General features: G+C 40.3%; 1 protein-coding gene across 1 annotated transcript in view; it reads left to right on the top strand.

Annotated features, from left to right (window-relative positions):
• Positions 1–3,019: 3,019 nt before the first annotated feature.
• The window catches only part of zhx2a (zinc fingers and homeoboxes 2a), a 39,308-nt gene continuing 17,333 nt past the window's right edge, over positions 3,020–24,994 (top strand). Inside the window, exon 1 of the mRNA XM_074683475.1 lies at positions 3,020–3,471. The gene's annotated coding sequence lies outside the window, so the exon portion shown is untranslated. The remainder of the gene's footprint in view (positions 3,472–24,994) is intronic.

Raw genomic sequence — 24,994 nt, forward strand, 5'->3', positions numbered from 1 at the left:
ATTCTGAGGTGAGTTAAAATCAAATGAGTCTGAGTATGATCTGCTTTATGCTACTGAATGTATTCTCATGTCTCAGATGCCAACGTTACCTTGGCTCATCATTGAGGGTGCTCTAAAAATACATTGAAAGCCTGATCATAATCCATACAAAAATGCATGTCAGGACTCATTGTTAAAAATCCCTCCTTGCGATTTGACCTACAAAGACTTAAATATCTCATATGAGGGATGTTTTTAAACATCACTTCATTATTTAGACATGGAGAATTTCATATCCATCCATTTCCATGCTGTGAAATAGAATCGTACAGAAAAACAGACTACCTGTCTCCCCTCGACAAAAGTTAAACAGTAGCAGCTTAAGGCTTAGCAGGAGAAAAATATCAATTCACATTTAATGAACTGTGTTTTATTGATCACTGGCAATGTGATCATCAAAGAAATCTGAGATGAAGTATCAAGACTCCTCTGGCCCACTGCCAGGATTGACGGACTGAGACAGTGAACCGACAGCTAGCTTTAAAAGACAAACTGGTCTCTTTGTGTAAGCCACGGATCTTATAAAGGAATAATGTGGACGTGGATCAGAGCAGAATGAAGGACAACTTCACAAGAAACACAATTCTTTCATGAACAAGTTATACTCAGATCTGCACCAGTGACCACAAAAGAGTCATTCAACTTTAATTTGAGCTTTCAGAAATGAGACCAGAGGGGAAATGACAGCATGAATTAAAAATACAGTTATTCATCCTCAAGGTGAAATATTTCTTTAAATCACCTGGAGTGCACTTGACTGTAACTGTGGTCTCTTTCTACATTTTTCCTTCAGGTCACTGTACTTGAAAGATATTTTTTCATGTAGCATTTTCAGTGCTCCCATCTGAAAACAAGTTAACTGGATGTAGATACAGCAGCAGAGTATTAATAATGCACCACATATGGCTGATGAGATACTGAATAAGCTCCACCTGATAAATTAGGAGTGTATTTATGAGGAATAGTGTTCTTACATTGATATAAATTTCCCTCATACTTGATATAGTCTCATCACCTTATGTAGACTTGTTAAACCCTTTTTTTTCTTTGTCTTGTTTGCATGGACCTAAAGTCTGGTGTTTTTAGGTACATTTAAGCTTTGCACAACATATTCAATTCTGACATAAAAAGACAAGTAGAAATACTGATGGTGACACAGATGCAGCCAATGCACTATAGTTTCAATGCAAATCCCTGAGAGTCAGAGAAACCGTTTCAGATGTCACTATTTTCTAATAAATTCAGCTTCTTGACGTGTAAATTAAATAAAAACTGTTTGGATCATATCCTCTTTTGATATTGATTGACTCCAGTTCAGAGGCTAATACTTTACTGCATGGAAAGGACAGTTCTTAACACCTGACATGAGCCACTCTTAAACCGTGTTTAGCTTTGTGATCATCGAAGAAATCTGAGATAAGGTATAAAGACTCCTCTGGACAACAGTGAGGACTAAAGCTAGCCAGTGAACTGACAGCTAGCTTTAAGGACAAACTGGTCTCTTTGAATGATCCACGTTTGAAAGACCTGGGCTCAAATAAGCTGTGAACGATCCTTATCTGCCTCATGGAAATGTTTGGTGAGGATTTAAGTCAGAGTGTATCAGCTTTGGAAGCGACTTAAACTATTATTATGATTTATTTTTTTTCTGAAGGTTAAAAAAACATCTGTCTTCGTGATAAAACAACTGAAAAGTTCTATTTTATTAGTTAAAGCACTCTTCTGACTTGCTTTAAGTAAGTCATCACTTTATGCCTAATTTAGGTTATGTTTAAGTTGCTAGTTGAAAACATGATGTGGCTGAAAAACTCAGCTAGGTGTTGCATTTATTCATGCAGACCTACTCACTGCTGATAGGGGAAATTTTCAGTATGCTAAGACCAATAACAGACAAGTTATGTGATTTTGAAAAAGCAACAGAGATGGCTGTGATTGCAACAATAAAAGATATGATGGCATTGGTCTAATAAAAAATATAGATTAGTATTTGGTGTAAAATGATTGATTTGATGAGTAATTAGTCATATGATATGTGGGATATGTGTCTAACGTCCAGGGTGAAATAAGAAAATATGAGCCTCTGCTTGGCATTGTTTTCCTGCTCATCAAATTTGCTTTTACAACCTGATCATTACATATAGACACACCTAAGAGATTAGAATGACCTACAAAGGCTGCATAGGCTGGCAGCTTATCACTGTGGCACTCAGATATATGCCCATTGATAACTCATTTTGGTATTCAAACTGAAGGTAGTTGAAGGGCTGCTTTGAATTTTGTATCTCAAGTTGTCATCATTTCTTTTCTTCTTGCAGGTACTCTCATTGAGCAACACCTGCATTTTCTTATTACATCTTATTCTGTTGTGATTGGATCTGTACTACAGCCTACCTGTGTTGAACTTGCAGATAAAAAACACACACTGTAGTCCTGATGAAAAAAAATAGAAAAGGAAAATCCAAAGAATCATTTCATTTTACACATGATCTTTGAGACAACTAAAGCACGAGTGCAGTACAAGTTTGGTACATGTTTTTTGCGCAGCTACACCAAAGAGGGCTGTGGTGAATGCTTAGGCCAAGGTCAGAAACAATTCCTGGGTGGATCCAGTGGAGGTCACTGTTGTGTGTGAGCTCAATCTAAACATCTGTGTCACTTCAGGACAGGTTTAATAAAAAACTGTTGTTGACCTCAGAACTACCTTTCTGGATCCTGTGTGTGTGTGTGTGTGTGTGTGTGTGTGTGTGTGTGTGTGTGTGTGTGTGTGTGTGTGTGTGTGTGTGTGTGTGTGTGTGTGTGTGTGTGATAAAGGACAGATATGTGAGTATGTTCCCTCTGCAGAGCGCTGGAAAGCACTGCAGTGCACTTCGCATGCACATGCACACAGTGAGAAGCCAGGGGAGAGAGGAGAGGAAGAGGGGTGGGCGGGGTGTACCAGGGTGGGGTGGGGCTTTAAGGGGTAACAAACGCCCCCTCTGGTACTTTAATATTCAATCAGCTTCAACCCAGAAGCTGGCAGGCATCAGCACAGGAGCAAGTTGACGACAACTAGGCTCAGTTCATTCATTTTTACAGCAGCAGGCATGCTTCATGGAGCCACAAACACTCCACCCACCACCTGGACACGGAGTTGTTTCACTTTTCTCGGTCTGTTTCTGAACTTTTCCCCGCTATACCACCATGGACCCGCTATGGACGGACACCGGCGCTCCGGTACGGCATGCAAATACGTACTCTGACGTCGGCGATCATGTGGCTTTTGGCGTAGATCCTCCTTGTGATCGCCAGTTTTTTCTTTCCTGTCGCCTGTTGTCTGCTCGGTTATTGGACCGCCGTGAGAGTGTTTAAAGCAGATTTGTGTTATTTCTTGGTTGAGCAGCCTCTTTGGAATTGTACCGCACTACCTGAGCATCGCGCCAAAACGGTGGGCAGGTAAGAAACAGATAAACTCTTCCTCTGCTTTTCTAACGGCTGTCCTCCACCTCCAAAGTCCCCTAAGTTAAACTGCATGTAGTTGTTTTTTAGCCTCTCTTTCGGTGTGTCTTTCCTCTGCGTGGCTCCTAAACACCCACACGCCTCTGTATAAATATTTTAACTTGTCTAGCCGCATGAACTTTGCCTGGCCTTGCCGTTTACACCTGCCTGCTGTGAGAAAATGTGTCCGCCAAGTTGTTAATTGGACGTTTTCTCCCCTGTGTTTAAGTTTCACTTCGGTACGTTGTGACCGTTTGTAGGAGCAGACAGAGAGGAGAAAGATCGTGTCTACTTTTCCTCCTCCCCGTGTCGACATAACCAGCAAAACATGGCCGTCCTTTGCCGACATGTTGTTACGTCGATGGCGAGAGGGGGAACATTTGGGGAGAGTGTTTTCCTGCGCCCCTCTGTCACATCTCGGGTTGGCCGGTGGAAACGACCGCTTAACTCCCAACTGCCGCCGGGATACCCGCTCACTGTGAGCTCCGCGGAGGTCTGAGTGCAACTTTTCGAGTCCAACGTTGTTTATACACTTTGATTTGTGTGACTCTGTGATGTAGGCGTAACGTTACCCCTGGTGATGCCTCCTCCCCTCCGAGACCACTGCTTCTACTGCATACGGAAAGACACACTGCTAAAGCAGCTCACTTAGACCCGTCGCTTGCAGCAGGCCTGGCACATCTGTTAAAGTCAGGCGTGGTTGTTTTTATTCACAATATTAACTTCGATTATGATCCCAGTGCCCCGGACTGGGGACAGGCTGTGTGAAGTCAGCACAGTGTCCTCACAACACCCAGAGAAACCCACTGAAGACTGAGGAGTTTTCTGGTTATGCTATGGTGTTGTATTCTTCATGAGACTGCATAACTTAAGTAACTGAGTGGATGTTTTTCCATAGATAAGTACAGCATGAAGGTCAAACACGGCTTGATGCACAGTCTAATAACCCCATGGTGCCATAGTAAAAACAACCGACATCCATTTAGTCTTTAAGTATTTGTCAGTCTGATGTAAATCATCGTGTTTGCTAACAATATTTGATATGAACAAAGATGTCATATTTCTGAATATAAAAATGTTTTATTGTTAAATCTGGTTTTAAATAATATTTCCAAACAGAAAAAACATAGTGCCCTGAAAAGTTCCGTTTGGAGCTTGCTGCATGTAACAAGAACAAGTAATACCTCCCCAGTTTCACGTTTACATGCATTTGGAAATGTTAAGTGTGGGTTTTCTTCCGTCAAGCCATCGAGTTCCTCGGTGGTGGAACGCTTTGTAAGTTTCCACACATTGAACACTTAAAGTTTTACATACCACCACATCGTGAGATGTCTTTAACATCACCACAGACATGGCAACTTTTCAGTTAGCTGACATTGCTGAATTAATTGTGTACAAGCCCTGTGTAAATTGTCTTTGTGCTTTTAGGGGTATTTGACCTAATTCTGGCTGATCATACAGCTACAGCAGCTCTACATACTAAAACAAAACCTTATGTATTACCTTGGTTTAACTGCTAAAATAGACGACTAAAGCGTATTTACTTTCAACCATTATTGAACAGTTTTAATTTGGTAATAAGAATCAATGTTGGAATTTCTCTTTTCGAGGACTGCTAACCCATTTTTACTACTACAGCTATCCCTGACCTCAGTTAGCCTCGCATTAAAATGATAGCAGAGTTCAGTGAAACAGGGGACCCAGTTTTATCCTTTTGACAACACTACAATCTGTTTTGTGTTTGATGTTAGTGTACAGACCCCAAGTGACTCATGACAAAATATGTCCAAAAACAGAAACACTCAGACACAGCCACAACAGCTGACTCCTATCAGCCGTCACAATCAGACACCGACTCTGACAGCATGTAGGAGAGATTAAAGTACCATTTCATATCTGTGATGCAGCTTGTAATAACAGTCTCTGGCACAGATTTACTGCACTGTAATATCATATACCTGTGTCAGGCCTCTAATAGGTCTTCACCGTGTCCCTAAAGCAAGGCCAATTATCTAACAACACAGTCTATTCTCCTGCCTTTGAAGCTGTCACCCAGACACAGGCTGTCTTCATGTTCTTACAGGGTGTCTGATGAAATATCCTGTTCATTTAAACACATCATTCTGGGATGACCTGTTATGTTGTATCTCTAAAAAAAAAAATCCTTGAACAACAGTGAAGCTCAATCCGAAAAAGATGTAAGTGAGTGTGATCACAGCGCAGTTAACCCCCCCGTCATACCCGCTACCAGCAACTCCTCTGGGTATTAACTTGGCTTCGCTCGTGAAGCCACGCACTCTTGCTCTTTCCATGTGAATAAAAATGTGGCTCCTGTTTGTTCTTCTCCCCGTTTCCACTTGTGATCTGCCAAATCACAGATAATGTTATATAATTTGGGATGACAACTGGCTCGTTTTTATTGGTGACTGAACAATCAAAGGGTTCCTGTTGATAAAAGTAAATGTGCTCATTTGAAATCACACATTTGTCTCGCGTGTTGTGTAGCCAGGCTGGGGAAATCCTGCCAAAAATAGGTGTTTTAATGTGTTAGCAATTAGTACGCATTTAACCCACCTAACTATATTTAAAATGTTTTGGATTATGACTTTTTTTCCTTGCCCAAACGAATATACTTTTGCCAAGTCAATGAACCAAAAATATGAGGAAAGCATTGAGGATGGCTATTTAAAAACCCTCCTGTGGTCCAGAGTTGGACATACAGAACAGCTTTATTGGACTGATTTTACTTATGTAAGATTAACGCTGTTTTAAAATATATTTTGTAGACTTGTTATTCTCAGAATTGCTGAAGGGATTAGGGCAATGCACAGATGTTACCGCTCTACCTTGCTGTTTCCATAACATTAGCTGCTGTCTCATTTCTACATGGTTACTGCAGCAGAGTCAGAGAACACGCAAGTAAAGAGGAATCCTATGTAAAACCTAAAATCATTTGGTTTACTTTCAGTAAAAAGCTGTCTGATGAAGCAGCATAAAAAAACAAATCCAGTCTCATTGAATTGCCAAATTCTCCAGCTTTTCCCAACAGAGCCATGTTTCTTGATGTACTGTGACCTCTCAGAATGTCACAGCCAAAACATCCTGCTGTGAGATGATCTGCGCTATTTGTTCCTCCAGGCGTTTTATTCATTTGCTGTAGTCAAATGCTGGAAAATAAACAGCTCCAAGTCTATCAGATTTGAATAGAAACCATTGGTGTGGTCTGACAGTTAGGAGGTGAGGTGTAGCTGACTATTAAGTGTAAGAATGACGTGAGAGATCCTATTGTTGACAGTCATCGTGCAGCCAGATGTTGGATGTGTCAGTCATGCAAGTAAGTGTTACTGAAAATGTCTGACTGGAAGGTAAAGAGCAGAACGCAAAGAAAACTGTGTGCCTTGTCGATAAATTGAAGTGGGCATGAGGCAGATAGTCCCGTTTTCATGCAATGGCAGAAAGTATGTGACGTTTGTGATTCCAGTGTTATAGCTTTACATAGAGCAAGGATTGGCTAAGAGGTAGGTTTAGATTGACTACACCTTTTCCTTTATACCAGTAATGTAAAAACTGTACACCCTTTGCTATTAGCATGATGGAAAACACATTTTACAGAATTAGATGTTTGACATTATAGGGGTGGTTCTTTGATTATGTGGGTAAGTATCACAGTGTCTCTTTCTTTCCTCTGTACTTTGGAGTGCCTTACCCAAGCTTTTATACCTGGGCTTTGGGTATTAAATAATAACCTGCATGCCGTACTGTGGGATAAGACTGGTAATTTTAGGGGTAAAAGGCAAAAAATAATATTACATGGGATAACTAAAGTAAATTTTTATTCAAATCATAAAATATTGAAATGTTTACTGGCAAAACAATGCTTCATAATGTACAAAAATCATATTCAATTTTAAACAATTGTACCCAATAGACTGGTAATGCAGCGAAAAACAAAGAAAATGCATCAGAGGTAATTTTTCAAAATCAAGTAACAAAAAAGGCCAGTAAAAAAGGTATGGAGCTGGTTGCCTGATTCAGCACCATGGATCGGCTCCCTCCCACTGATACTGATCCAGCTCTGAGGGGCACCGATACACCAATTCACCAATACAAGGATCGGTATTGGTGCATCCATACTATCTACTGGATCAATTTAGAACAGAGTAGGCCTGCACAATATATCGTTTGAACATCGCAATATGCGCATAGTCACATTGCACATGTGATGTGACTCTCGCATTTCCCCCATTTATTGGAGAAATGGAAAAAAGCAACTGAAATTTAAACCTATTCTATTTTGTACAGAGACAAGGCCTCCTGGATCCCTTTCATGTACAGCAATCTTCATCATTCACAGATAAACCCCTTTAGCCTGGATTTAACGGTATTATAGGAATACAATGGTGTCATTGTGAGTCAACCAAATTCTTCCCATACAGTGCTATTAAAGTCATCTGGTGATTTTTATATATATATATATATATATATATATATATATATATATATATATATATAGCAATATATATCGCAATATATCACAGCCCCCCAAAAATAGCAATGTCAGTTTTTTCAAATATTGTGCAGCCCTAGAACAGAGGGGTTTTTTTGTTAGCCATGACTTACAGGCAATTTATCACCACGATCACACGAGAAAACCTGAAAAGTAGGGATACACCAATACCGATCCTGGTATCAGGTATCTGTGCCCCTCAAAGCTCTGTGCCTTTTTTCTTTTTCCCAGGGGCCCTTGCATACTTGATTTAAAACGTTATCTGTGATGCACTTTCTTTGTTCTGTTTTGTTGCTGAATTATCAGTCTACAGGGTAAAAAATATTACAATTGAATAATAATTTCTGCACATTCTGAAGTGAGGTTTTTACCAAACTGATGGTAAAAATTTTAATATTTTATAGTTTGAATAAATATTAACTTCCGTAACTCCATACAGTATTTTTTTGCCTTTTATGTAAAACCTTACGAAACTAATCCTACAGTAGAGCATGCAGGTTATTATTAAACACCGGTGTCAGATTGGTATCGGTATCGGTCAATACCCAAAGCCCAGGTATTGGTAATGGAACCAGAATAGTTGGATCGGTGTATCCCTAGTAGATGGATTTCAACCTCCACCTTTGGTTGCTAATGTAACATTAGCTAAAGTTAGCTGCTCGTCCCCGAACATGCTATGATACACAAAAATTAATGTGATACACCACAGAGTGATCTAACTGCTGCTCCATTTAGCTGTCCAGTATTGACTAACAGCCATACAGGTGGAACATAATGAATTCAAGCAGCCGAAACTAGCCTGTTTGCTGAACAGTTGTAATGAGCTCATGCTTTTTTGCAGATACAGCTAACTTTTTTTTGATATGGCTAATTCTAACATTTTTGTATGTTACAACACAGACCTGTGAATTTCTTCTTACAGTAAATGACTGGCCTCTTTAATTACTTTTCTTTAAAAAACAGCAGAGAAGTGATGAATGTTAGAAAGAAACACTTTGATAACTTACAGGGATGGATCACATCAGTTTGACCTTCCTCATGGTGAGAGTAGCGTTAATCCTAAATTTTGCCTCTTGGACATTTTTATATATTCTTGAGTGCAATGGGTTAACAGTAGTCCTGGTAGAATTTAATGGCCTTCTTAAGGCAATTTTTAATGTACACACTGACCCTGCATTACATTTCAAAAAAATTCTAATATATATTAATAATAATTTTATTTTAGCTTTGAAGGTGTCAAAGGAGATTTGCTGCTGTGAGAATCTATTGGATGTCAAGATCTCGTTCAAACTGTAGCTGGTTTAAATAGGCTTTTTGTAAACAAAAAAAATGTATGAGTGAATAAAGGAGCACACTGAGACTGTGCTTATTTGCTTTCATTTCTCGGTTTTGCTGTATTGACAAAACTGTTGTCTAATAAAGACGAAGCATCACTCATGAATCTTTGTGAGTTTGCAGTGAGCTCAAAGCTGTTTGCACAACATGTGTCCAGTATTTTTTAGACTTGTTAGCTCAACTGAAGTGGCTTAACAAGTTTTTGTTTTTCACCGGGGAAGTCCAGCATTTCTTGATTGCAAATCACCTTTCCACGTCCAATCCTGGGTTGTATAATGACGTCTTTTCTCTCAGAGAGAAACAGCAATGAGTCATCATGGGTTGGAGGATGGAGGTTGTAGTCATCTTGGCCTGTCGTGCTCAGCTTGGCTCTGTAATGACATCACCAACGTGTACGCTGTGCTTTGTTCCACTGCCTTTGGTTCCGGTGCTCCCTCTGCTGTGCCTCCTCTGGCGTCTCAGACGCGTTGTTAGGTGACTAAGGCAACCACAGAGATGAGCTCATCACCTGTAGGTGGGGCTGAGAGGGAGAGCGTGATGAGGGGGGTGCAATTAGAGAGGCAGAGCTGCAGAGTTACACAGGGACAGGAGGAGAGTGAGCATGAAATCAGCGATATATGAGAAGATATGTGTGGTGTCCGAAAGGAATAGAGTGGTACAAGAGATGGGACAACTGAAGGGATACTGTGTGAGAGTAATATAAAAGAAGAGGGAACTTTGAAGCAGATGGATACGTGCACCTCAAGTTGAAACGTGTTTTTATATGTTAATGCTATGTATAGATTCTTTATACAGGCTGCAGTGTGCACCGTGTTGATTTCTCATGTTTCCTTGAAGTCGTGAGCCTCAGAGGAAAGTTTCTTGTTTAAGCACACAAAAGGTTACAGCTATCTTTAAATGTGTTTCTACCCAAAGTAACAGACTTTTTTACCCTGTTTTTGGGGAATCAAATGCTCTCCTGTTGTTGCCAATATTCTCAGCAACTTGATTAAACTGACTAGGGTAGCATTAGGGATAAGTACCTTTCACATTTGAATCAATACGGTACCAATGGCCGGTACCTGGCAATGAAATTGATAATGGTATTCTACGGTACAATTTTTTGGTACTTTTATGTGTTTATGTGGTAATCATTTTTTTTAAATAGTAAAATTTCAAAGTTTTTCAATTTTACACATTTCTTTCAATGTATAACCTTGCAATGCTGTGTTCATGTCCAGTATGAAAAATCACCTACTCTTCCACTCTCAAAGCTACGAGGATGCGTTTAGGTACCTATACATGGTACCTTTTGACTTTGCACGGTACTTGGTACTACAGACAGAATTTGGTTGGTACCTGTAAAAGTACCTAATTTGGTACCCATCCCTAGGTAGCGTGCTGAAATTGACAGCAACTTCTTGCGTCTGGGTCTCCTGGAAAATACTTTGGGCTTTAACTCCTGAAGTGCCTATTTTTTAAAATGCAGGAAATTTAGAATGTACCGGTACTACTTTATTATCCCTGAGGAAAGATTCTGCAGCTAGAGATGCACTGATCTGATTCTGGTATCAGTTTCAATAGAGAGTTAAAAAGCTAAATCAGATTTGTGGTAATGTATCAATCAATTGGGAGAAACCATAGGGCTCAAATATTGAAGTCAAGTTAGAAAATCCTAGAGTTGCCCAAACATCACCCTCTGTTTCGTCTTTATGGAAAGGAAAAGAGATTATAAAATGAATAGTGGTATAGGATTGGTATCAGACTCAGTATCAGTCAATGCAAAAAACGGCATAAGGGATTAAAAGGTTGGATCTAAAAAGGCTCAGTTTAGTAATTTAACTTTTTCTGAATCTTTAATCATTTTTATCAAAATTTAAGTAAAAGAATTATGCATGTTTGATAAACCAGTTATTCTAAGTCGTCCTGTTCTTAATGCAGTTTTGAGATGCCATGAAAAAAACAAAGCCTCAAAAGTGCCCACAAAATCTTCCCAGCACCAGCAAAATTTTATTTTCATGCTTCTTTTAAACTTTTGCAAGGTTTCATCCTTTTCAAGGAGAAATTAGCCAACAACTGCACAATGCCAGCAAATCTCCTGCAGTTATTTTCTGATACAAGTTGTCTAAGAAGTCGATGATACAGCGCTGAAGTGCAAATCTCTCTAGGATTTTTCTTTCTACCAAAAGTACTTTACAGGGTCCAGGGGATGCTATAAAAAGGCTTCAAAGTGGAACCACTGTGTTCTTTTGGAGATGGTGCCGTCGACTGTATGTCCTTGTAAGTCCCAGTGGAAAAAAAATACTTGTGGTTCTCGAAATGTAGATTTTGCAATAGAAGTTGTGATTTTATGAAATACCCTTACAGCATTAAGAAAGATAGAGTCACAAAGAAAAAAGTGCGAGGACAGGATGTCTAAGCAGTGTGAATGAGTGACAAGATACAGCCAGAAGTGTTAGACTGTCTGAGAGGTGTGTTGGGGAGAAAGAGTGGGTAATTCAGACACCCCACCCATTAGTATGTGCACTGAGTCACTTCATATGCTGCTTCATTGCTGCATTGATTATTAAAAGTCTGGGGGTGCATAGCAGTTTGGACAGCAGTGTGCTTCTGCATAGCTAAGCATTTATTAAACCACCATCCTCCAGTTGGGGGGAGCATTTCTGTCACTGCAGTCTCTCTGAACTTAAAACTACTTCTGCAGTCCTCTGCTGAAATTCAGAGCCCAACCAACACATGCAAACTGTTGGAAAGTTATTCTCATTCTCTCACACACAATCAGTGTCTGTACTTCATGTGAGGCATTTAAGCCATTGTGTGTGACCCCGTGTGTAGAGTATCTCCCCGTTTTCCACAGCCCACTGTGTCCTCCAAATTCAAGTTTGGGAAAAAAAAAAGGAGAGAAGGGGGGTGGCAGAGACAGAGGGCTCACTGAAAGGCCTTCTGCACTGCACCACGTCAGCGGCTGGCAGAGCACAGCCACACCCCTCCTGCCAGCGTGAGACCAATGAGGAGAGTGTAAAGAGGATTCACAAGTCACACCCACTGCAGGGAAGGCACAGATTGACAGGTTGGAAGTCTGGCTGTATGAAATGTCTGAGACTCAAAAAACACAACATAAAAAGAGCTTAAGTCTCCAAGCTCTCTTAACTAGACCTCCCAAGTAATCATGCTCTCACTCTCATGCACGCAAAAACACAAACAGGAAACACTGTACTCTATAAATAAACATTAACCAAAACACATAACACAGTGCATTAAAATGAGGATTTATTTAGCTCTGGTGGCAAAGTGTTGAACACAGCAGAGAAGTTTTGAAGAACCCCTCCCATGTCTCCTGTCATTGTTGACCTAATTTCCCGTTTGCCTGTTTGGTGCAGGAGGACCCTTGCCCTAATTCACTGGTGCTCCACAATGCACTTAATGTAACTTACAGCACATTTTACCTCACCGAGGAAACCAAGAGCATTAAAAGCTCTGGATTAAGCTCTTCAGAGTTGACATTGTGGAGTAGGATGTTTCTGTGGGAGAGAAATGCAGTTATCAGTGTGACTGGCTGGCTGTCTGTCTGTGCACCAAGGCCATGAGGGAGATGGATAAAGAGGAGCACTGAGCTGGACAGAGGAAGGGCAAATAGGACAGTGAAATTACGCCAAAGGTTGCTATTATCCTGAAAGTGAAATGGAAATGTTCAAGTGGGAGAGTTAACCATTGTATTCTTCTGTCTGATGTTACCAAACCCTGCCCTGCAACCTATCTGCTTTCATTTCCACTCTGAGCCGGTGGATAAAGTGAATGCCTGCTGACGTGTCGGCCCGTTATCGAGGTCACTTTGTGTGAGTTTAGATGGAGCTGCAGCAGCAAACTGAATCGAGGTTGCCTTCGATGTTCCACGGCAGAGGACACGTCAGACACTCAGAAACTGATGTGTTCTGAGAGATGCATGATGGGTAACTTTTTGATTGTCAAATGTGCTCAAGTCCCCATTGTCTTTGGCTGCAACGGCTGACAGAAGGTTTTATACATCTCAAGTTGTCATCAGACGTTTACTGTATTGACAACAACATGAACAGAGTTAGTTATATGATGCAAACCTTGTTGTCGTGCAGAAAAGAAATGTATTGGAGTTTGATTTTTAACATCACCGCTGTCGTGTCAGATTGACCTCTGCAGGGTTGCTGCTCCTGGATGCAAGCACACACTCACGCACGCTTATCTGTGTTACATTGTTGCCATAGTAACACAACCGTCAGCTGCAGAGTGGGTGACACTTGGGTATTTTTATAGCTTGGCCTTTGTCTTTATGTGTGACGGTGTGCCTGTTCAGTGTGTTCAGTTAGGAGTCAGGTGAGAGAGGTGTCCATGGTCAGTGTCATGTGATGAGGACGAGAGTCTTCATCACATGCAGAGGGGCCTGCTGGACAGTACCTTCATAATACTGTGCACTCTATATAGGCCACTGTGCCTCTTTCTTTGCTGGCAGATTGAATAAGGTCACTGCAGTGATGATGACCATGCTAGCTTTCTATAGCTTCCATGTGAGGCAACTTGGTACAAAGCTGCAGTGTGTTGGATGTTGCAAAGGACGTCCATGAAACCTCAGTTCAAACACTGTGAGTTAAAAAGGTTGAACATGGGCTGCATACTTGCAGCTGCTCAAAACTGTCAAAACTGCTCATCTACCGTAATTTTTTTCTAAATTTAAAGCAGTTAAAAATATCTGTTTTTTCAGTGATGCAACCTGAATAAGTCCAATACCATCCAATTAGCAAGGTTTCTGTTTTATAATACCTTAAAGTTAGGGTCTGCAGGAATTTTCCTCACAAGTAAGTTAGTACAACACAAATTCAAAATGGGATCCTCCTCTTTGGCTCATTGCAAGCAGCAGTGCACACCCACAGCCTCCAACCATAATTACATGAACGCATTCACTAGCCTAGCAACCACCTGCAGCATCGCGTTTCGCGTGGGAGAGACTCGAGAGCCATGCACCAGACTTGACATGTTAGCACAGGCCAATATCTGGGTTATTTGACACATACCTGCTCAGCAGAAAACCAGCTTGCGTCGTTCTTCGTCCTAAGCTGCTCTCCAAGTGCCCGAAAAATGAGTGAAAGTCGAGCCGCACTTCACCCTCGTAGGAAAGACATTTTTTTTGTTTGGTGTTTTGTTTCACTTTGGTTGTGTTTTTCTTTTCCTGCTACGCCCTCTGTCATAGCCACTTGGGATAACTTCTTCCACTTACTATCATCAATACGCAAAGTCACTTCAACCTAGGCGTGCTGTGATTGACTGATGTAACAACACTTACTCTCCAACCCAAACATCAACACACAGGCAGAGAAGAGGGTTTGAGGCAAACACAGACTCTGACACACATGTTCTGTATAGAGGCCCAGAAGTAACAATTGAGCAAGATTACTCCTGTAAAAGCTCACATTGTATTTTTTAGGAAAATCCTGCAGACTTTAAAGGTGGGGTATTGGGCTTTTTAAGGCTCTATACTGTCCCCTCCAGTCCTACTATATGCTATACTTAACAAGATTTACAGTTAAAAAAGAATCTTTATTTTCTTACACTGGTGATTCCAAAACCCTTATTTCATTTTTTTTTGTTGTTGTTGTCTAAAGCACTTTTTTTTTTCACTGCTGTTTCTTTAAGTCTTACCGCTCCAAAAATCCCCCCCTCAAACCCTGTGAGTAGACCTTGGTGTTTGAGGCCCATTCCTCAACTGTGTCATAAACCAGTTAGGAGATCCCTACTGGATATGTAACTTGTTTATTAAATTGATCAGAATTAGTCTGAAGATAAGGTCAGGTCAGCTAATTTCTGCATAAGGAGAGTCTGATTTCTCTCAGGTAAAAGCTGATCAGGTTTCTTCTCCAAACATCAGACCTAAAACCAGAATCCTAAATCAGTTCTTTGAAAAAAAAGATCCAAATTTTGACAAAAACACTTTAAACATTTCTCCACGTTCACGTTCAGTGTTCACCCTAGTCCACAGGAAGTGTGCCTCTCTGTTGCTACGCAGAACATACCAAGCACTCGAACACAGTGCAGCTCTGCTTTGCTCTAGAGGAGCCGCGTGATGAGATTTAAATTAATTCTGCGACGGTCCGAAATTCTGCCTCTTCCACCCCTGCTGGGACTCGTTGTATTAATGATGGTGGTGCTTCTCCTCACCCACACAACTCAGACACACTTATTGTCCTCCTCTCTGCAGTGGATGACTTGTGGAACAAGCAGTCAGGAGGGAAAACACGTCCTATACAGCAGCACATACAAAGCAGCGTCTGCACTTTCCCTCCCTGGGCAATCTGCTTTTGTGGTGTGTGATAAAAAAGGTGCGACAGGGCTCCAAAGTTTTAGTGAATGTATCAGCAAAGTCTTGTTGGTTACACTGAGGTTTTTTTTTAATGCTTTATTGTCTTGCCCTTATTCTACAGTCCCAGTGAAACTGTTTGCTTTGAACTTCATGCATGGCTTCAAGCTGCAGAGGTTGCTGTTCATATACCTTTGCGTTATTGCTGACTGCATGCCAGAAAACTCTCACACTCTGCTGGCTGTCTCTGCATTTATCTCTCCAGCAGTCTTCTTTCTTTGGACACAAAAACAAGCAGCTTCACATCTTCAGCTGGATTCATCCTGGAGAAATCATCTTGGCTCAGCATGAACTGTTTTACATCTCTGCCAGCACACGGCCTTGCAGTAGACTCGTGAGCACCTGATCAGTCTGGCAGCATTGTATAAAGTTTATTTACTGTGTGTTGCACCAGCAGCATTGCTTTAGATTTCTTTTTGAAGTGCAGAGAGGCCTTTGACCTCTTATATGCTTTACTTTACTGTCTCTTAGAAAATGCAGCTGTTATCTTTACATTTCAGCTCCAGCAGTTTCCATAGTGATTCAGAAGAGGACAGTTAAATTCAGTCTATCTCGGCATGTTGAGGCAGGGCTGTATAGTGTATTTTGGGAGTGGGAAAAAAAATTAAAATAAGATATATCGGGTTTGTTGTTTGACAATATCAAAATAGGAATTCTTTGTCAAAAAAATCTCTCTCTTTTTTTTCAAATTCAAATTCTTCATTTCAGTCTTTGTTTATAAACTAGATTGGAAAAAAAATGTTACCGCTTTTCTCCAGTAGAGGTATGAGTATGTTTCTTTCTGACTCACATGATTCGCACGTTATGGGAAAATGTGGCTCCTGATATAGTCCTTAGACAATATCATCATCATCATTTAACTTTTTCACATGATCTGGTGTTAAAAAGCAAACCAAAAATCGTAAATATTGACGAATCACAGTTTAAATCGAATGGGCACCCCAAAAATCGTAATAGAATCAAATTGCGAGAATAGCAAATTATCCCAGCCCTAGTATATTTGACAAATGTGAATCAATTCTAACAATGTTTTGACAGGTTTTTCTGTGTTATTGTGTCATTGATTCTTTACCTTTTTATCACAAAGTTTCATGCAGGAGAATGTGCTGACAATGCACATCAGTATGACGTCACTGTTGAGACTTGATGGTTAGGAAAGTTGTCCTCTGAGCACCTGTACATAGTCAAACTGGTGCAAAATCAGAGCTGAAAAGGCCAACATTTACACTAGCTAATTGTTTCACTGTATCAGACACAGTATCAGCAAACAGCATTTTTTTTCCACTCTGAAATTGGCAACACAAACCAGCTAGAAAATCCCATATCTGAGAGACTCCTTTTTTTGAAGATATCTGCAACAAAAGGCCAACATGTTTTTTCCAAACCCTGTTTTGTAAGAGTACATTCTGCGCCATATACTACACTCTGAGATTACAGTAATGATAGAGAGAAATATGAGCTGAGTGTGCTGCTGTGACTCATCTGTTCAGTGTCACTCTCTTCCCACTGCTGTTTGGATAGATATCCTCCTATAGCAGCGCTATGTTTCTCCTGTATTAGATCATCTGTCTGTCCTCATGCATTAGGTAGACAGGCTCAGTGGTACAGAGCATTTGTATTGATTTCCTCGGCGTTCTCTCCAGTATGTATGCCAGTGTGTGGCCTAAACTTGATTGCTGCCAGGACTGATAAATGCATCTGCTGCCTGGCAGCATTAAAGCTAACTGCTTCTGAAAGATGGCTCTACTAATATAATGCACCAGTCAGACAGACAGACACACAGCCAGACAACAGGCAAGTGCAGACAGACAGCCGGGCAGGCGAGGGACTACCAGGCTGAGTATTCATACAAGTTTAATGAGCATTCAGACAGCAGGGAGTTTGTGGCTCCTGCACCGGGCTCACTCTGACTCTGCACACACGAGCCCACTGGCTGACTTGGTGAGACGCACTGACAGAAGGTGGGAGACTGTTTGACTCGGGTTACTAAGCAGCCAAGATGAGTCTACAAATAGAGAGTTAATTTGTTTTTGAGAGGGAAATAAAGTGAAAATAATTATCTGGGAAGCTCTGAAGACTTTCTGGTTGTCAAATGCTGTAGTTTAGATAATGAACTTATTTGGAGATTATTACCAACAACATATACAGGTATTATATAAGTTTATATCATTACTTGTTTCATGGCCACTTTAATGGAGTTATCATCACTGGGGTTATTAATCACACACTGTGCCAATTATCTTTTCTATGATGGCTTCAGTGCTCCTAAGAAGCTGCTGAAGGCAGTGGGAGAAGCCCCCCCCTCCTGAAAATGATGGACTGAGGAAAAGGAGGAAGAGGATTTTGGCGGCAGTGTCTCCTCAGTATTCATCACTCTTTACTCAGGCTTCTCTCTTTGTTTGAGACCGTCAAAGCACACAACTTTAACTCACCTGCAACTTCTCAAACTGCAGAGCTGTTTGTGTTTGCTCTGCGTAAGATAATACTCTTTTTTTTTTTTTCTGAGTCAGCCTCCACTCAATATCTGTCGTGCTGCGAACACTTTTTGTCTGCAAATGGCTCAAGAGACGTTTTTTTTTTATAATTTCTTTTTTCGATATGCAGACCAGCATCTGATGTCATCCTGTGACATGAGCCGCAGGCAGCTTTTATAAGCTCAGAATCAAAGACACTGATTTCATGAATCTGTGCTGATATTACTGATAAAGCCGTTGCATAAATGGAACTGCTTGTTCTCTCTCCCTCTTCTTGTGTGGGTTCAACACACCAGTAGGAGGTAACACCATCCAGCTCCAGCTTCAGTTCCCGCTTTGTTCACAGTCAGATCCCCTTCCAGCCATGGCTTCATTCAAGCAGTGTTTGCTGCAGAACTTCTAAAGACAAGGTGGAAATGACTCTGAAGATGCAGAGGACAGCTTCTTTTTAGAGAGAGTGTTTATTCTGTATGCTCTGAAAATATCTTGACCCAGACGGCATCCAAAACAGAGACTCAAGTGTTAGAAAACATGTGACTTTTCTTGTTTCATAAAGATGAAAGTATCGCAAATACCATAATACAGCCTCAAATGTCAGTTACCAGGAAGTTCTCCAGTCACCCAAATATCTCACTTAACCCAGAGAAATGAGCAGAAAACAGCTTCTCTGAAACAGAAACATCCAGTTTTAATGAGCTACCACATGGTTATCATTAAGCAGATGTGTAAGAATGCCAAAGACAAGTTATTTACAGGTCATTTCTCATGTGACTACAACAGCCACAGAAATGCAGGTGTAGCAGAAAATGTCAGAGCTTCAAGAGAAAAGACCTTCAGAGTTGAAAATGTCTTTTCCTGCCGTGCTTTTCAGTGGACAAAAGGCTAAAAGCTGAGCTGACACATTTGATTTACCTGATTTTAAGGTGAGGAATCCTTCAGTGTTTATTGTTGATCAATTTTTGCCTGGAGCAGCCATTTCCAAAGTCTCCTTTCTCATCAGCTTATGAAACGCCAAATAAAGCAACATCAGAAATCAGTGTCCCTTGGCAGGTTCAAAAGGAATGTTATCAAAGGTATAGTTAAAAGTGTTATAATTCACTTTTGGAGTATTTTATTTGCTTTTTCATTTCTGATTTACGCAGACTAAATTTGATGCGGGATAATTATTCTGTACGTTTCTGTCTGTGTGCCTCAAGAATGATTTTCTTGCCGTTTTCAAACAAAGTGAGTAGAAGACAGCAGTATTTTTCAGCTAACTCCAGAGCTTTAGTCTGTATTTGCCAGTTTGCTACATTCAGGTGTCAGAATCTGTAATACGATGGTAAAAAAAAAATATTTTAGGAACATCTCTGTCCGTCACTTCAAAGCTGTTTAAAGTCTGTTTTAAGTAAATCTCTTCTGGGACGATGTGTTTTAAATTTTTTCTGAGACTATGTTTCAACCTTCCCCTTTAACTCTGAGTGAGTGAAGCTAAAAAAGACCCCTAAATGCACCACAGCACTGTGCATCTTGCAGGAGTGGGATCTTCCAGGCTTAGAAAATATGCACACACACAGACACACACACACACGCACACACACATACATATACACACACAGACACACACACCTGTCAGTTATTTCAGCAGGTTTTCTACCCCCTCTTTCCCTCTAATAACACCAAACACAGTCCCACATGCAGTCGGGTCTTCCCTGTTTATACAGTCTCTGTCAGCGTCACGGTTGTAGCTGCTACTTGACTAAAGCCCTATGTGTGCGGTTGCCATGGTGACACCATGGTAATGAGCCTGCATCCTAATGATGCCTCGGTGGGTTGTTTGAGGAGTTGAGATATCTCGGGACAATGAGTCGGCCAGAGAATGACAGCCTTCGAGGCCTGACGGGTGCGGTGTCATGTGATTAATGCAGAGCGGTGGGAGGAGCTCAGAGTCAATATATGAGCCTCAAGTTTGAGTGATCACATGTTCACACTGTGGCCCCACCCTCGGCTATATAACAGGCTTTAATGTGACCACACTGTTAAACAGGATCTGTGTTTGGTTTGATTCAGCCCCAATCCCTCTGTCAATATTTGCTCGTTGGCGTTACATGTTTGAGAATGAGCTTTTAATTTGAAAGAGGACTTTCCCTCATCCTCTGAGCTGACGAAGCCTCATTATGTCCTGATAGAGGAGCACCGCTGCTGCATCAACTCATTTGATTTTTACTCATGTGAATATGAAGCTTGGAAATGAGGCCTCTAGAATATCAATCGAGTTGTCAAACAGATAAGACTCTCTCCCTCCTCATTATAATATCAGCCTCAGAAAGTTTTCCTCTGTGTCTCCCTCGGCTCTTCCTAACTTCTGTTTTTCTCGATGGATTTGTCATTTCCCAAACTACCCAAATAAAGCTGCTCCTGGCTTTTTTGGATCTGTCTGAAGCAGCTTTTTCTCAGGTTTCTCACTCTGTTCACACTCCACCACATGATCTGATTTATCATTTGTCAATATTTCACAGGATAACCTGTCTCGCTGTCATCCAGGAGGACCTGTCAGCTGCATAGATTTGCATAACAGCTCTGTTATCAGACCACTGCCATCAAACTGCGATGATCAAAGTTTTGCGATGAATATATTGTGCAAGAGTCTTCTGTGCAATTTATCTCACAAAATCGTTTGTCGCAAGTTGTTTGGTTTTTACTTAGGGTAAAGCTGCACATGACCTCTTGTGTCAGCCGAGTGCGACCAACACACAGTTGTTATTCAAGGTGTGTGTGTGTGTGTGTGTGTGTGTGTGTGTGTGTGTGTGTGTGTGTGTGTGTGTGTGTGTGTGTGTGTGTGTGTGTGTGTGTGTGTGTGTGTGTGTGTGTGTGTGTGGATCTGCTGGAAGAGGGCAAAGCTCAAATGTTAAGTGTATCTGCTTGCTCACCTTGTTGCTCTGACTGTGAACCCGCTCGTTCTTCAGGGAAAATATTTTGAGCAGACATTGTGCGAGACTTTATTTCAGCGACTTACGGATCAGTAAACAGACAGACCTCACTCAACTAAAATATCTGCAGTTTCTCTTCACCACAAGATTAGCAGATATCTAAAACTAGTCAGTTCTAAGGTTTCTATTTGATTAAAAGAGTAATTTATATTTATATCACCACTGGCCAGTCGTATGTTGTGTTGGAGCTGCAGCTTAAACGTGTCACTATCCAGAGCTTCTACCAAGTTGCATTAAAGCTATACTAGGATGTAAAGAACCACTTAAGGTAGATGGAATCTTGTATCACAGCACTTTCTTGTAATATTTTGATCTATGCAGATAAAGTTGAATATAAGTGTCAAATTAAACTGGCTTTTGACCACACTTTGGGGCAATGTGTCACTTTTGAATAGGCCTGTTGTTGTTTTATGTACCAGAGATCAAAGTCTGGGGTCGCTAGCTCTGCTAGCATTAGCCACAGTCTACAAAACATTTGACATTCACTTTCAGCTTTTGAGTACCTGTGTCTTGGCTATATATATATTATCAATTGTGCACAATTTTGAGTGGTCTTTGGGAGGTTTTGTGCCTGCATGTCTGAAGCCATGCCCAAAAATCGATGCAGAATAATAATTTAGAATACAGGATAAGAAATGATTGGGACTGTAAATGTTGTTTGAGGTCAAAATAGTCTTAAAAGCATAATGAAAATCAACCATGATAAAGTCCAGATCCTGATCTTAATATAAATAAACCCTGGCATATTTTCCCTGTATGAGAAGAAGCAAAGTGTGCTGATTGTTACGCAGTAGGGCTGAACGGTTTTAAGAAAAGATTGAATTGCGATTTTTCTGGCAGATATTGTGATTTCAATTCGATTCACGATTATTTTTCAAATCAAGCTTTGGGATATTCACATGTAGGGCTGAATGATTTTAGGAAAAGATCTAACTTTTCTGGCAGATATTGCAATTCACGATTTTTTAATCATCAATAGTGATGATAAATGATCTGTTTTCATCAACTTCTACTCCTAAACAGAGGCTTTGTGTTGTTGACCTGCTTACCAGCACTTTTAACATATAGATTGTCTACAAATTTGTAAAACAGAATGTGTATAATACTTGACACAACAGATCCTGAGTCAGTCAGGAGTGCTGCCAAAAATTGCTGCTTTGGTGATCTCAAAATTGCATTGTCCAAAATTGCGATTTCGATCTGAAAACAATAAATTGTTCAGCCCTATTACGCAGCACATAACTTAAAGGCTGAGTATTGGCAAGGACCTCACAATACTTTGGTCACGATACAAGAATATCACAATATCACAATATTGTGATTTACACTTGATGTAACCAATGTTACTCATAAAAATCTCATGTTGCACAAAACATGACTGTGATTTTGATTTTATCAGACTACTACACTGAAAAAATAAAACTTAAATTCATTTTAAACTAACTGTCCCAAGAATAGAGAGAAAACATTGATGTTCACAGCATCAAAACCCACATCATCAAGTTTAGGAATAAAATATTTTGAATATTCTTTGAGATTATATTTATTATACAGTTAATGGGCAACATGCAGTGGAGTAACTCTTCAACGCCGTCTACCACAGTGGATGTGTGGAAGATGTATTGTACTTCTAACTCGCCTAAAATATGAATTTTTATTTTGACAAAAATGTCAATAATAAGAGTTGAAATATTGATGTATCCCGGGTCAGAATATTGCAATATATCGTTGTGTCAATGTTTTTTCACAGTCCTATGTAACACTGCAGAAAACTGACCCCTCATCATCTGGTATCAAGAAATAATTGAGGGGACAATTGAGGTTTTATTTCATACGTCTGTAATGATAGCATGACTATGTTTGACCACACTTAGTGACAGATTTTCTCCTGAAATCACTAAACAGTTAACAAAGAGAGCATTCATATTTTACTTTCAGATTTAATAAATATGTCAGCAAGAGCTGATGGCCCCTGTTTGTTTTACAAAATCAAATATGCCCCCTTCTTTTCAAACTACTGAACAGAAAAAATAAATAAATATTTTAATTTGCTTTGGAAAATCCCTCAGAGATACTTAAATAACATGACATCATGCAGCAAGGGCGTTGAAGAATGAATTCCCTTGAGTATCCACTAGAAGCCGGTTCCATTAGCCCAGGAATCCTTATCAACACCCACATCAAGGTTCCCATTCTTACAGAAAATGAAACTCATTCACACCCTGATGTACAAATGTTTCAGCCTGAATGCCTAACATATGCGGGCTGATTTGATTGACAGGAGGGTGTGAAGTGACTGTTTGACTAAAAGCTTAAGACCTGTTTTAGCTCCACTTCTATAAGCAGTTCTTGTTTTTTAAGTGCTGTGGTTTGAGTGTTTGACTAGCATCGCTCTCAGGTGTTGAAGCTGACTTTGGCTGCGTACATGGGAATGGTCCATGTGAAGGGCAAAAGAGGAGGAACACATCACCCATAATGCAATTCTGGATTTTGTCAACAGTTTTTTGTCAGCTTTTTGCCCAGTGTATGATCAGCCATCACATTAAAGGAGTTGCACAAGTTGGTGTTACATTGACATATTGATGTGTCGTAAACATATTGACACCCTATCTAAACAACTTAGGTCATTTTTCAAGATTTTGGAAAAACACAAAAAACGTTACCAAATATAGCCCATATGATATTATTTAATCAAAAAGGTCTTCACAGTGGATGACTGTTGACATGCATAGAACATTGTGTGTGTCAATCATAAAGCAAACTCAAAACGTAAATAACTCCAACCTAAATTGAACAAATGTCAGGTCGATCATACGCAAACTCATACATCTCCAACCAAAAAGCAAAAACATTTCTTTAATTTTAAAACTTTGAAGGGTATTATTGGGCTAGCCAGGAATAGGTAGCTAGCTAGAAGTAGCTAAATTTGTAGTAAACTTTAACTTGTGAAATTTAGACTGAATAACTGCACAGCATTTTACCCTAGCCTTTATGATAGTGAACCTAATGACTCACCAGTTGAAACTGATTCAAGAATCATGTTTGCAGCTTCTTCTGCACTAAAGAGCCTCTTTCTTCTTGAAGCAGCCACCATCATGAAAGCTTGTCGATTTGCCCAAGTCATACATTGTATCCTAAATAATCCAAAATTTTGACTTGGGCTAGTAACAAAATGGCCCAAGTCACCCTTGACATATACCATTGTCCTATAGGGCATAAAGAGCATGATCCTTTTAGCTAAAGATTTAAGTGATTTAACCAGAGATGGCCAGCTTGATCAAGACATGATTTTAGCCAAAAACTCATTTTCATCAAAAAATTACATAGGCAATCATTTTGATAGAATGATGATATGAGAAATCTTCATTTACAGATACTTTTAGACCCGTTTAAATTACTGACTCAGTACTGTTACTTTCTGATTGTCCAAGCAAAAGATGCAGGTGCTCTGTCTCCCTCCACACGCTGTTCTTCCCCTCCATCAGCACGAAACAAACACTCATTAAGCAAGGCGACACTTTTTCAGCCCTCCAGTGTCCGGTGAATTTTGCTCCTCCGCCTGCAGCAATTAGTCGTGAGTTCTTCTTCAGGGCATTGCCAAGTTGCTACAAAACACTTTCATTTTCTCCTGAGCACAAGTGGCACACTTATCTGGTAGTTGACCCCCTGTGGGCGTCTGCTCTGCTGCTCTGTTTGTTTGTCATCTTCAGCCCTTTTTTTTCCTCTTCTCTTTGAGCCCTTCATGCCGACCGGCTGACTGTTGACTCTTCCTCTTTTGGGTGGTGGCTTCTTCCAGATCCACATGAAACCCTGCTGAGTTTAAATAACCCAGCAT

The sequence above is a fragment of the Halichoeres trimaculatus genome, unplaced genomic scaffold (genome assembly GCF_033239565.1).
Source record: "Halichoeres trimaculatus isolate MK-OKI-2021-1 unplaced genomic scaffold, fHalTri1.1 fHalTri1_scaffold_12, whole genome shotgun sequence".
Taxonomy (NCBI): Eukaryota; Metazoa; Chordata; class Actinopteri; order Labriformes; family Labridae; genus Halichoeres; species Halichoeres trimaculatus.